This window comes from Salmo trutta, chromosome 28 (assembly GCF_901001165.1).
Source record: "Salmo trutta chromosome 28, fSalTru1.1, whole genome shotgun sequence".
Classification (NCBI taxonomy): Eukaryota; Metazoa; Chordata; class Actinopteri; order Salmoniformes; family Salmonidae; genus Salmo; species Salmo trutta.
The window spans coordinates 45,060,713-45,073,757 of NC_042984.1; the positions used below are offsets into that span (position 1 = coordinate 45,060,713).

The window sequence follows — 13,045 nt, forward strand, 5'->3', positions numbered from 1 at the left end:
GAGAGTTTCCACATCACCAACGAACTATCATGGTCCAAACATACCATGACAGTCGTGAAGAGGGCACGACAAAACCTTTTCCCCCTCAGGATAGTGAAAAGATTTGGCACTGGTCCCCAGATTCTCAAAAAGTTCTACACGCTGCACCATCGAGAGCATCCTGACTGGTTGAATCACAGCCTGTTATGGCAACTGCTTATTATCCTGTTATGGCTTGATCCCGTTAGTGGGATCGATATGACGACAGCCAGTGAAAGTGCAGGGCGGCAAATTCAAAACAACAAAAATCTCATAATTAAAATTTCTCAAACATACAAGTATTAAACACCATTTTGAAGATAAGATTCTCCTTAATCCAACCACAGTGTCTGATTTCAAAAAGGATTTACGGCGAAAGCATAACATTAGATTATGTTAGGACAGCGCCTAAACAAGAAAAACCACACAGCCATTTTCCAAGCAAGGAGAGGCGTCACAAAAAAATAGAAATACAGCTAAAATTAATCACTAACCTTTGATGATCTTCATCAGATGACACTCCTAGGACTCAATGTTACAAAATACATGTATGTTTTGTTCGATAAAGTTCATATTTATATCCATAAGCCCCATTTTACATTGGCACGTGATGTTTAGAAAATTTATTCCCTCCAAAACCTCGGTGAATGAGCACATTAATTTATAAAAATACTCATCATAAACGTTGATAAAATTTACAACAGTTATTGAAAGAATTATATATACACTTCTCCTTAATGCAATCGCTGTGTCAGATTTGAAAATAGCTTTATGGCGAAAGCACATTTTTCAATATTCTGAGTACAGAGCTCAGCCATCAAAGCAAGCTATACAGTTACCCGCCAAGTTCTGGAGTCAACTAAACTCAGAATCAGTATTATAAATCTTCACTTACCTTTGCTGATCTTCGTCGGAATGCACTCCCAGGACACCCACTTCCACAAGAAATGTTATTTTTGTTCCAAAAATTCCATATTTATGTCCAAATACCTCCGTTTTGTTCGCACGTTCAGATCACTAATCCAAAGGCATAACGCGCGAGCATAAAACCAGAGACAAAAAGTTGAATAGTTCCATTACAGTTCGTATAAACATGTCAAACGATGTTTACAATCAATCCTTAGGGTCTTTTTAACATAAATCTTCGATAATAATCCAACCGGACAATAGCGTATTCATTACAGAGGAAAAAGAAGGAGCGGCGCGCCTGTGTACCTGCGCAGTAAACAACTCATTGGTCCCAGGCTTGAGTCAGCTCCTATTCTCTGCCTAGTAACAGTAGAAGCATAAAACAAGGTTCTAAAGACTGTTGACATCTAGTGGAAGCCTTAGGAAGTACAAAATGACCCCACAGACACTGTAGTTTGAATAGGGATTAGATAGAAAAACTACAAGTCACTTCCTGGTTGGATTTTTTCTCAGGTTTTTGCCTGCCATATGAGATCTGTTATACTTACAGACATCATTCAAACAGTTTTAGAAACTTCAGAGTGTTTTCTATCCAAATCTACTAATAATATGCATATCTCAGTTTCTGGGAGTGAGTAGCAGGCAGTTTACTCTGGGCACGTCAGTCATCCAAGCTACTCAATACTGCCACCATCCATAAGAAGTTATCTGACTATAAGGCATTATAGAGGTTAGTTTCAACGGCCCAGTACATCACTGGGACCAAGCTTTCTGCCATCCAGGACCTATATAATAGGCGGTGTCAGAGGAAAGCCCATAAAATTGTCAGAGACTCCAGTCACCCAAGTCATAGACTGTTTTCTCTGCTACGCACGGCAAGTGGTTCCAGAGCTCCAAGTCTAGGACCAAAAGGCTCCTTAACCTGTTATGGAAAGGGGGCAGTATTTTCACGGCTGGATAAAAAACGTACCCAATTTAATCTGATTATTACTCCTGCCCAGAAACTAGAATATGCATATAATTATTAGCTTTGGATAGAAAACACTCCAAAGTTTCTAAAACTGTTTGAGTGGTGTCTGTGAGTATAACAGAACTCATTTGGCAGGCCAAAACATGAGAAGATTCTGTTCAGGAAGTACCCTGTCTGACCATTTCTTCCCCTTCTTGATTCTCTCTATCCATTACAAAGGATCTCTGCTGTTACGTGACACTTCCTACGGCTTCCATGGGCCCTCAGAGCCCGGGAAAAAGCTGAATGACGTAATTCAAAGCCCTGGCTGAAACACACGGGCGCTTTTGCTAAGTGGTCTATCAGAGGACAAAGGGCTTCATGCTCGTGCACGAGTCGACCCCGTGATTTATTTTCTTTCGGCTGTTTACCTAATTGCAGATTCCCGGTCGGAATATTATCGCTTTTTTACGAGAAAAATGGCATAAAAATTGATTTTAAACAGCGGTTGACATGCTTCGAAGTACGGTAATGAAATATTTAGAAATCTTTTGTCACGAAATGTGCCATGCGCGCGACCCTTATTTACCATTCGGATAGTGTCTAGAACGCACAAACAAAACGTCGCTGATGGAACATAACTATGGATTATTTTGGACCAAACCTACATTTGTTATTGAAGTAGAAGTAGAGTGCATTCTGACGAAGAACATCAAAGGTAATCAAACTTTTCTAATAGTAAATCTGATTTTGGTGAGTGCTAAACTTGGTGGGTGTCTAAATAGCTAGCCCTGTGATGCCGGGCTATCTACTGAGAATATTGTAAAATGTGCTTTCACCGAAAAGCTATTTTAAAATCGGACATATCGAGTGCATAGAGGAGTTCTGTATCTATAATTCTTAAAATAATTATGTTTTTTGTGAACGTTGTCGTGGACGAATCAGAATTAGTTGGGTAACATAGATAATTAAGATGTTTTATTAATATAATATGCTTATTTGAGGTACTTGTCATTAGAAAGTGTCCATTGGACTCTGGTGTCTTTTCAGTTGCACGTCTACCTTAGCTGGGGCTCAGACACTTGGGGCCCAGAGAGGGGAGAGGTCAGACTTGTCGTCATGGGAATGTGTCTTTACCTATGCTTAAACCATGTGAAGGGATGGCGTGATTACTGGGGAACCAATGACTTGTCTCCACAATGTCTGTGAGCAAGTCACACCCTCCTTTTCCTTATTGTGGGGAGGTTTATGGCAGTGTCTGGGACCATGGTCTCTTAGATCTCACACTTATCCTGTGATAATATATGGCCTAGAGGCTCACTCCCTCCAGTGAGCCTGTCCAGGAGTGGGGTCAAGAGAGGGTTTGCTTGAGATGGGAGTATCTAGAGTTGACAATTGATATATGCCATTGGATGAAATAGTTCTGTTCAATATCGTACCAGGGAGGGACGGTTCTAAGGAGACCAGATACTGGGCTATACCATTAATCCTGTTGACATAGCAGTTACTGTCTGATGTGTTTTATTGATATCTGTCATACAAAACTTAACCTTTGTGAACTGTTACTAAGTATCTGTGGTTTGTCAATGTACGTTGAAGGGGCTGTATCGTTGCTCTAAAAGATCCCTGCAGCCATTCTGTAATCACCTCATTAAATGATTCATTCGAGAGAATGCATTGGTGGGGTCAAGAACTTTTGCAAAAGTATCTTAAGTATTAAAGATGTAGTTTAACTCGGACTGGTGTGTTTGTAACTCCTCATTTGGTAATGTGGAAATTAGCCACAACAACGTTTATCGTGAGTAATTTAGTAAATTCACCGGAGGTTTGCGGGGGGTATGCTAGTTCTGAACGTCACATGCTAATGTAAAAAAGCTGGTTTTTGATATAAATATGAACTTGATTGAACAAAACATGCATGCATTGTATAACATAATGTCCTAGGGTTGTCATCTGATGAAGATCATCAAAGGTTAGTGCTGCATTTAGCTGTCTTCTGGGTTTTTGTGACATTATATGCTAGCTTGAAAAATGGGTGTCTGATTATTTCTGGCTGGGTACTCTGCTGACATAATCTAATGTTTTACTTTCGCTGTAAAGCCTTTTTGAAATCGGACAGTGTGGTTAGATAAAGGAGAGTCTTGTCTTTAAAATGGTGTAAAATAGTAATATGTTTGAAAAATGGAAGTTTTCGGATTTTCAAGGACTTTGTATTTCGCACCACGCCCATCATTGGATATTGGAGCAGGTGTTCCGCTAGCGGAACGTCTAGATGTAAGATTAACAGCTTCTACCAACCAAGCCATAAGAGTGCTGAACAATTCATCAAATGGCCACCAGACTATTTACATTGACACCCCCCCATTTGTTTTGTACACTGCTGCTCCTTGCTGTTTATTTTCTATGCATAGTCACTTCAACCCTACCTACATGTACATATTACCTCAACTAACCTGTACCCCCCACACTGACTCAGTACCGGTACCCCCTGTATATAGCCTCGTTCTTGTTTTTTTATATTTTCTTAGCTCTTCTTGAACTGCACTGTTGGTTAAGGGCTTGTAAGTAATTTCACAGTAAGGTCTACACTTGTTATACTTGATTTGATTCAGTTTCAGCAAGCCACAGTAAAACTAGAGCAAGCTATTTTACTTATTTATCCATTATTTTACCAGGTAAGTTGACTGAGAACATGTTCTCATTTACAGTAATGACCTGGGGAATAGTTACAGGGGAGAGGAGGGGGATGAATGAGCCAATTGTAAACTGGGGATTATTAGGTGACCGTGATGGTCAGATTGGGAATTTAGCCAGGACACCGGGGTTAACACCCCTACTCTTACGAAAAGTGTCATGGGATCTTTAATGACCTCAGAGAGTCAGGACCCGTGTCCCATCCGAAAGTCGGCACCCTACACAGGGCACCCTGGGGCATTGGGATATTTTTTAGACCAGAGGAAAGAGTGCCTCCTACTGGCCCTCCAACACCACTTCCAGCAGCATCTGGTCTCCCATCCAGGGACTGACCAGGAGTAACGCTGCTTAGCTTCAGAAGCTAGCCAGCAGTGGTATGCAGGGTGGTATGCTGCTGGCAAATCTATACTGTAGACTATACTGTACCAGTCAGGGGCAATAACAAGATGACCTGTCCAGCCAGGTCACCCGTGATACAAGTCAGTATTCAACATCTGTCCATGTCTGAGGATGTCAGGAAACCATCCACTAGGGGCACCCGTGAGCGCTGTTAAAGCCAATTGACCTGTCATCTATTCATGTTATATTTGTCACGGCTGCTCCGCTTTCCCCCCTGGCACGCAAGGACGCCAGGCTCTCCAGCGTTGCTCACTCCTGCCATCATCATTACGCACACCTGCCTTCCCCCTGTCAGCGATTATTGGACTCACCTGGACTCAATCACCTCGGTCATTACCTTCTCTATATCTGTCTTGTTCCCCGCTCTATTCCCTTCTTCTGCATTAATGTTCGTGTGTCTTTGTATACCCGTGTGCTGATGCTGTTCCTGTCCTGTTATCTGTCTGTTCCGCATTAAATGTTTGACTCCCCGTACGTGCTTCTCATCTCCGGTGTTGTGTGTGTGTGCGCGTGCATGTGTGCGTGCGTGTGTGTGTGTAAAATAACCCCTGTGTGTTTCATTTAACCTCAGAAAAACAAAGCTCTCTTGATAAGATTGACTGATAAGATTGACTTCATCCAATTAGGTCTTTCACCTCATCAACATTGCGTGTAATTGCTGTAGATCAGCAGCTATAGTCATGTCTGCTTCTTAATGTATGAACTGAGTCAGCTTTGCTTATTCGTGTCATTGTCATTGTCAAACCCTTATAAGTAGCATGCAGTCGCATTACATTCTCAGTACAAGATGACGTGATTGACATCAGATTACTGTTCCCTTTTTAAAATCTTTACCAAAGCTATGATAACACTTAACTGTACACAGCATACAATGCCTTCGGAAAGTATTCAGACCCCTTGACTTTTTCCACACTTTGTTACGTTACAGCCTTATTCTAAAAATAATAAAATAAAAAAACATTCCTGAGCAATCTACACACAAAGCCCCATAGTGACAAAGTGAAAACAGGTTTTTAGATTCTTTTGCAAATGTATTACAAATAATAAACAGAAATACCTTGTTTACATAAGTATTCAGACCCTTTGCTATGAGACTTGAAATTGACCTCAGGTGCATCCTGTTTCCGTTGATCATCCTTGAGATGTTTCTAAAACTTGACTGGAGTCCACTTGTGGTAAATTCAATTGATTGGACATGATTTGGAAAGGCACACACCTGTCTATATACGGTCCCACAGTTGATAGTGCACGTCAGAGCAAAAACAAAGCCATGAGGTCGAAGGAATTAGCTGTAGAGCTCCGTCCGAGACAATATTGTGTTGTGGCACAGATTTGGGGAAGGGTATCAAAACATTTCTGCAGCATTGTAGATCCCCAGGAACACAGTGGCCTCCATCATTTGTAAATGGTAGAAGGCTGGAACCAACAAGACTCTTCCTAGAGCTGGCCGCCCAGCCAAACTGAGCAATCGGGGGAGAAGGGCCTTGGTCAGGGAGGTGACAAAGAATCCAATGGTGACTCTGACAGAGCTCTAGAGTTCCTCTGTGGAGATGGGATAACCATCCAGAAGGACAGTCATCTCTGCAGCACTCCACCAATCAGACCTTTATGGTAGTGGCCAGATGGAAGGCACTCCTCAGTAAAAAGCACATGACAGCCCACTTGGAGTTTGCCAAAAGATACCTAAAGACTCTCAGACCACGAGAAACAAGATTAACTATTTGACTTAATTGCCAAGCGTCACGTCTGGAGGAAACCTGGCACCATCCCTATGGCGAAGCATGGTGGTGGTAGCATCATGCTGTGGGGATGTTTTTCAGTGTCAGGGACTGGGAGACCAGTCAGGATCGAGGCAAAGATGAACTGAGCAAAGTACAGAGAGATCCTTGATGAAAACCTGCTCCACAGCACTCAGGACCTCAGACTGGGGTGAAAGTTAATCTTCCAACAGGACAACGACCCTAAGCACACAGGCAACAACCAGGACAATGACCCTAAGCACACAGCCAAGACAATGCAGGAGGGGCGACGGTTCACCTTCCAATAGGATAACGATCCTAAGCACACAGTCAGGACAACACAGGAGTGGCTTCGGGACAAGTCTCTGAATGTCCTTGAGTGGACCAGCCAGAGTCCAGACCCGATCAAACATCTCTGGAGAGACCTGCAAATAGCTGTGCAGCAATGCTCCCCATCCATCCTGACAGAGCTTGAGAGGATCTGCAGAGAAGAATGGGAGAAACTCCCCAAATACAGGTGTGTCAAGCTTGTGGCGTCATACCCAAGAAGACTCGAGGCTGTAATCGCTGCCAAAGGTGCTTCAACAAAGTACTGAGTAAAGAGTCTGAATACTATTGTAAATGTAAAATTTACATGTGTCATTTTTTATAAATTAGCAAACATTTCTAAAAACCTGTTTTAGCTTTGTCACTATGGGTTATTGTGTAGATTTATTAGGGGGAAAAACTATTTAATCAATTTTAGATTAAGGCTGAAATGTAACAAAATTTGGAAAAGTCAAGGGGTCTGAATACTTTCCGAAGTATTTTCTATTATTTGCTATTTAATGTATTGCATTCAACAAGCCTTTGTGCCGGTTGGAAAACTTTTGATCGTATCCGTTGACTGAAAATATTCAATATTGTAACAAAATTGTAACATGAAAAATAAACACTAATATATCTTCATTACATAAATGTTAAACCCCCTGAGTCAATCAATGTTAGAATCACCTTTGGCAGCAATTATAGCTGTGAGTCTTTCTGGGTAAAGTCTCTAAGAAGTTTGCACACCTGGATTGTATAATATTTGCACATTATTCTTTAAAAATTCTTCAAGCTTTGTCAAGTTGGTTGTTGATCATTGCTAGACAGCCATTTCAAGTCTTGCTATAGATTTTCAAGCCAAATTTAATCAAAACTGTAACTAGGCCCCTTAGGAATATTCAGTGTTGTCTTGGTAAGCAACTTCAGTGTAGATTTGGCCTTGTGTTTTTATTAGGGCTCAGGGCCAGACCCAGATGCAGACACGGGAGGCAGATTGTTTGATATTTATTAGTTCCAAAAGGGGTAGGCAAGAGAATAGTCGTGGACAGGCTAAAGGTCAAAACCAGATCAGAGTCAAGGAGGTACAGAGTGGCAGGCAGGCTCGAGGTCAGGGCAGGCAGACTGGTCAGGCAGGTGGGTACAGAGTCCAGAAAAAAGGCAAGGGTCAAAACCAGGAGGACTAGCAAAAGAGAGAATAGCAAAAGCAGGAGCACGGGTGTCACGTTCGTCGTAAGGAGTGGACCAAAATGCAGCGGGTATGTTGATCATCTTCTTATTTATTAAAGAGAAGACACTTAAACAAAACAAATGATGAAAACAGTCCTGTAAGGTGCACAGACTATACAGGAAACAACCAGCCACAAAACACAAGTGAAACAAACCCCAACTAAATATGGCCTCCAATTAGAGGCAACAACAACCAGCTGCCTCTAATTGGAGGTCCTACCAAAACCCCAACATAGAAATAGAAAAACTAGATAAACACACAGAAATAGAAAATGAAGAACATAAACCAAAAAACCCGAACCACACAAAACAAACACCCCCTGCCACACCCTGACCAAACTACAATAACAAATAACCCCTTTTACTGGTCAGGACGTGACAACGGGCAAAAAGACGTGACAGTGCCCCCCCAATGGTGCACCTCAAAACAAAAACCCCACAAAAATAAACCCCAAACTTAAAGGGAGGGAAGGGAGGGTGGCCACCGTCAACGACGGCTCCCGTGCTACCCCCCCCAATCCTCCAACTATGTAGGTGGCTCTGGCTCCGGCCTTAGTCCCCATTCTAACCTGCCCACTCCCGCTGAAGGCTCAGGGCTGTAGATCACTGCTGAAGGCTCTGAGCTGAGGTGCGTCGCTGGAGACCTCGGGCTGAGGTGCGTCGCTGGAGACCTCGGGCTGAAGTGCGTCGCTGGAGACCTCGGGCTGAAGTGCGTCTCTGGAGACCTCGGGCTGAGGTGCGTTGCTGGAGACCTCGGGCTGAGGTGCGTCTCTGCAGGCTCCGGACTGTGGGCCGTCTCTGCAGGCTCCGGACTGTGGGCCGTCGCCGGAAGCACTGGACGGGGAACTGTCGCCGGAAGCTGTAGACGGGGAACTGTTGCCGGAAGCTCTGGACGGGGAACTGTCGCCGGAAGCTCTGGACGGGGACTATGCACTGAAGGCCTGCGTGGAGCTGGCTTTGGAGGCGCCAGACTATTGACAGGCACCTCAGGGCTAGTGCGAGGAGCAGAAACAGGACATACTGGACAGGCGCACTAGAGGCCTGATGCGTGGGGCTGGCTTTGGAGGTGCCAGAACTGTAACACGCACCACAGGGCTAGTGCGAGGAGCAGGAACAGGACGTACTGAACTGGGCAGGCGCACTAGAGGCCTGATGCGTGGGGCTGGCTTTGGAGGCGCCAGAACAGTAACACACACCACAGGGCTAGTGCGAGGAGCAGGAAAAGGATACACTGGGTCTTGAAGACGCACTGGGGGTCTGGAGCGCACGGCCTGCACAACCCGTCCTGGCTGAGTTGTTACTGTAGCCAGGCATGGGCGGTGTGCTGGCACAGGGCGAACTGGGCTGTGCTGAGGAACGATGGCTGCCGTGCGTAGAGCAGGCGCAGGGTAGCCTGGGCCTAGGAGATGCACTGGTGGCCAGATGTGCTGAGCAGGCATACTCCTTCCTGGCTGGATGCCCACTCTAGCACGGCACTTGCGGGGGGCTGGTATCGACCGCACCGGACTGTGCGTGCGGATGGGCGAGACTGTGCGTACTTCCGCATAGCACGGTGCTCTCCACGCCAAACGCTCCCCACGGTAAGCACGGGGAGTTGGCTTAAGGCTCACCCCTGGCCCAGCCAAACTACCCGTGTGCCCCCCCCCCCAAAAAAAAAATGTTTTGGGGCTGCCTCCTCTCCTCCTGAAATGGAAGATATAACGCCTCATACCTCTGTCCTTCTGTCTTTGCTGCCTCCAATTCTTCCTTCGGTCGCCGGTACTACCCAGCCTGCCTCCGAGGTCCCTTTCCATCTAGGATCTCCTCCCATGTCCATGACTCCAAGTAGCTCTCCTTCTGCTCCTTCCTCCGCTGCTTGGTCCTTCTTTGGTGGGTGAAACAAACCCCAACTAAATATTGCCTCCAATTAGAGGCAACGACAACCAGCTCATTCTAATTGGAGGTCCTACCAAAACCCCAACAAAGAAATAGAAAAACTAGATAAACACATAGAAATAGAAAATGTAGAACATAAACCAAAAAACCCGAACCACACAAAACAAACACCCCCTGCCACGCCCTGACCAAACTACAATAACAAATAACCCCTTTTACTGGTCAGGACGTGACAACGGGAAAAACACACTGGTTGACTTGAAACAGACAGGACGAACTGGCACAGAGAGACAGGAAACACAGGGATAAATACACTGGGGAAAATAAGCAACACCTGGAGGGGGTGGAGACAATCACAAGGACAGGTGAAACAGATCAGGGCGTCACAGTTTTAGGTTATTGTCTCCCAGTGTCTGTTGACAAGCAGACTGAAACAGATTTTCCTCTAGGATTTTGCCTGTGCTGAGCTATATTCCATTTCTTTTCATCATAAAAAACTCCCTAGTCCTTCCCGATGACAAGCATAAACATAACATGATGCAGCCACCACCAGGCTTGAAATATGAAGAGTGGTACTCATTGATGTGTTATGTTGGATTTGCCCCAAACATAACACTTGCTATTCAGGACATAACGTTAATTTCTTTGCCACATATTTTGCAGTTTCACTTTAGTGCCTTGTTGCAAACAGGATGCATGTTTTGTAATATTCTTTTATTCTGTACAGGCTTGCTGCTTTTCACTCTGCCATTTAGGTTAGTATTGTGGAGTAACTACATTGTTGTTGATCCAATGTTGTTTTCTCTTATCAAAGCCAACTCTGTAACTGTTTTAAAGTCACCATTGGCCTCATGGTGAAATCCCTATGGTTTTCTTCCAACAAAATGTGAAAAACATCAAGGGGTGTGAATGCTTTCTGAAGGCACTGTAGTGGATTTTGAACAGGTGATTCACATTGATTCACTTGACTAAAACATACTCTCATTGGTACCAACCTTTTCACCCTGATAATAAGTAAAACATAAACAGTAGTTGTCCTTTTCAAAGTTTTATTTATTACACTGCCTTGATTTATGCCTCTACATTCACAAATAAGCCAGTAACATATAGTATCCAACCGTAAAATAGATAAGATATTTTCCTTTCCTGTGTCAAGATGGTCAGAACATCAACAGGGGTTGAATTGGGAGGGAACGCGTGGGAACAGAGTTCCCAAATTGAAATCATTTGAACACTGATCAGTTCCCAGAGTGTTTTTTCCCAATTCTATCCCTGCATATCAGGGTTAGACTCTCTGTACGTACATTATACAGAAACAACTTTGTTTTGGGCTGCCCATCTGCAACTGTCTTTAGGTTGAACCTGTTTATGCAGGGGCCATAGAGCTGGAGGACATGGAGGAGGCCTCTGTCTTAGAGGCGGTGGTAGAGGCTCCCTCCTCCTCCTCGAAGGGGTTCTTCCCTGCACAGGGTGGTGATCATGCAGTGGCGGAACTGCTTGTTCATCAACACATAGATGAGGGGGTTGTACAAGGCTGAGCATGAAGGGGGTTGTACAAGGCTGTCATGAAGACAGGGCCGAAGTCTGATCCCTGGATGCAGAAAATATACCAGAGGACGCTGGTGTAGGGCCCCAAAAACACTAGGTAGGAGACAACCATCATGATGACCATGCGGGTCACCTCCCTCTCAGCCCTCTGGGTGGTCTCAGACTCCTGATGGGCGGCGGCAGCTACCTTCATGGTGCAGAGCAGGTTGCCATAGCAGAAGGAGATGATGAACAGGGGAGTCATAAAGTGTACGATGAACATGTAGATGACAAAGGACTCATTGTTGATCCCGGGGGCGCGTGTGTAGTAGTCAATTCCACTTGAGCACTGCATGCCCTCATGGATATAGCGAGACCAGCCGAAAAGAGGGGGCATGTAACAAGAAGAAGCCATGATCCAGATGAAGGCCACACCCATGATGGCATGGGTCTCCCCAAAGCGGAAGTTGCTAATAGGCTTGCAGACGACCAACCACCTCTCAATAGCCAGGACGACCAGGGTTCACATGCCCATCTCACCACCATGGGTAGCAAAGAACCCCTCGATGTTGCAGCCCATTCTTCAAAAGACGAAGTAGATATGCATGGAGGTGTACATCGTAGTGGTGAAGCCACCGATTATCATGAAGAGATCAGCAACAGCCAGGTTGAGCAGGATGTAATTCAGGGCGGTCCACAGGTTGTTGTGCTCGATGGTGACTTAGAGTGTGAGGAAGTTGATGGGGAAGCCGGTGAGGATGAGGAAGAACATGTAGGCGGCCATCAGTGAAGATGCCGCCGGGCTGACAAGGTAGTCTTGGGGGTATTCATAGGGGCTCCTGACAATGCCAGTATGATTGGACATAGGGACTTAGAACTCTGGTCCCTCTGGTTGTGGTCTTGCGGTGGCAGTCAGCCCTTCAGATGGTTTTGTTTGGTCCGGCTGTACAGAGAGAAATATGAAAAGGGAAACTTTCTACAAAGGCACCAAGGACTTTAGGCTCCTGATTTTATAGGCACACCTTAAAGTGTTAGATCCGTCAGCACAATGTAACTTAGGCCACAGTTAATATATAATCCAGCCACCACTGCAAACATAACTGGCCACTCAACAAGTTACAACGATTACACCTGCTCATACCTATCACAAAATATATAACAATTATTTTAAGAATTATAGATAGACTACCCCTGGATGCAACCGCTGTGTCAGATTTTAAAATAGCTTTACAGAGAAAGCAAATTTTTCAATATTCTGAGTACATAGCTCAGCCATCACGGTGAGCTATTCAGACATCCGCCAAGTTCGGGGCAACCTAAACTCAGAATTAGTATTAGAAATATTCTCTTACCTTTGCTGATCTTCGTCAGAATGCACTCCCAGGACTGCTACTTCCACAAG

The 13,045-nt window shown here is 44.6% G+C and overlaps 1 pseudogene; it reads right to left on the reverse strand.

Moving 5' to 3' along the window:
- Positions 1-11,482: 11,482 nt before the first annotated feature.
- Positions 11,483-12,526, reverse strand: LOC115166329 (rhodopsin-like; annotated as a pseudogene).
- Between the last annotated feature and the right edge of the window lie 519 nt (positions 12,527-13,045).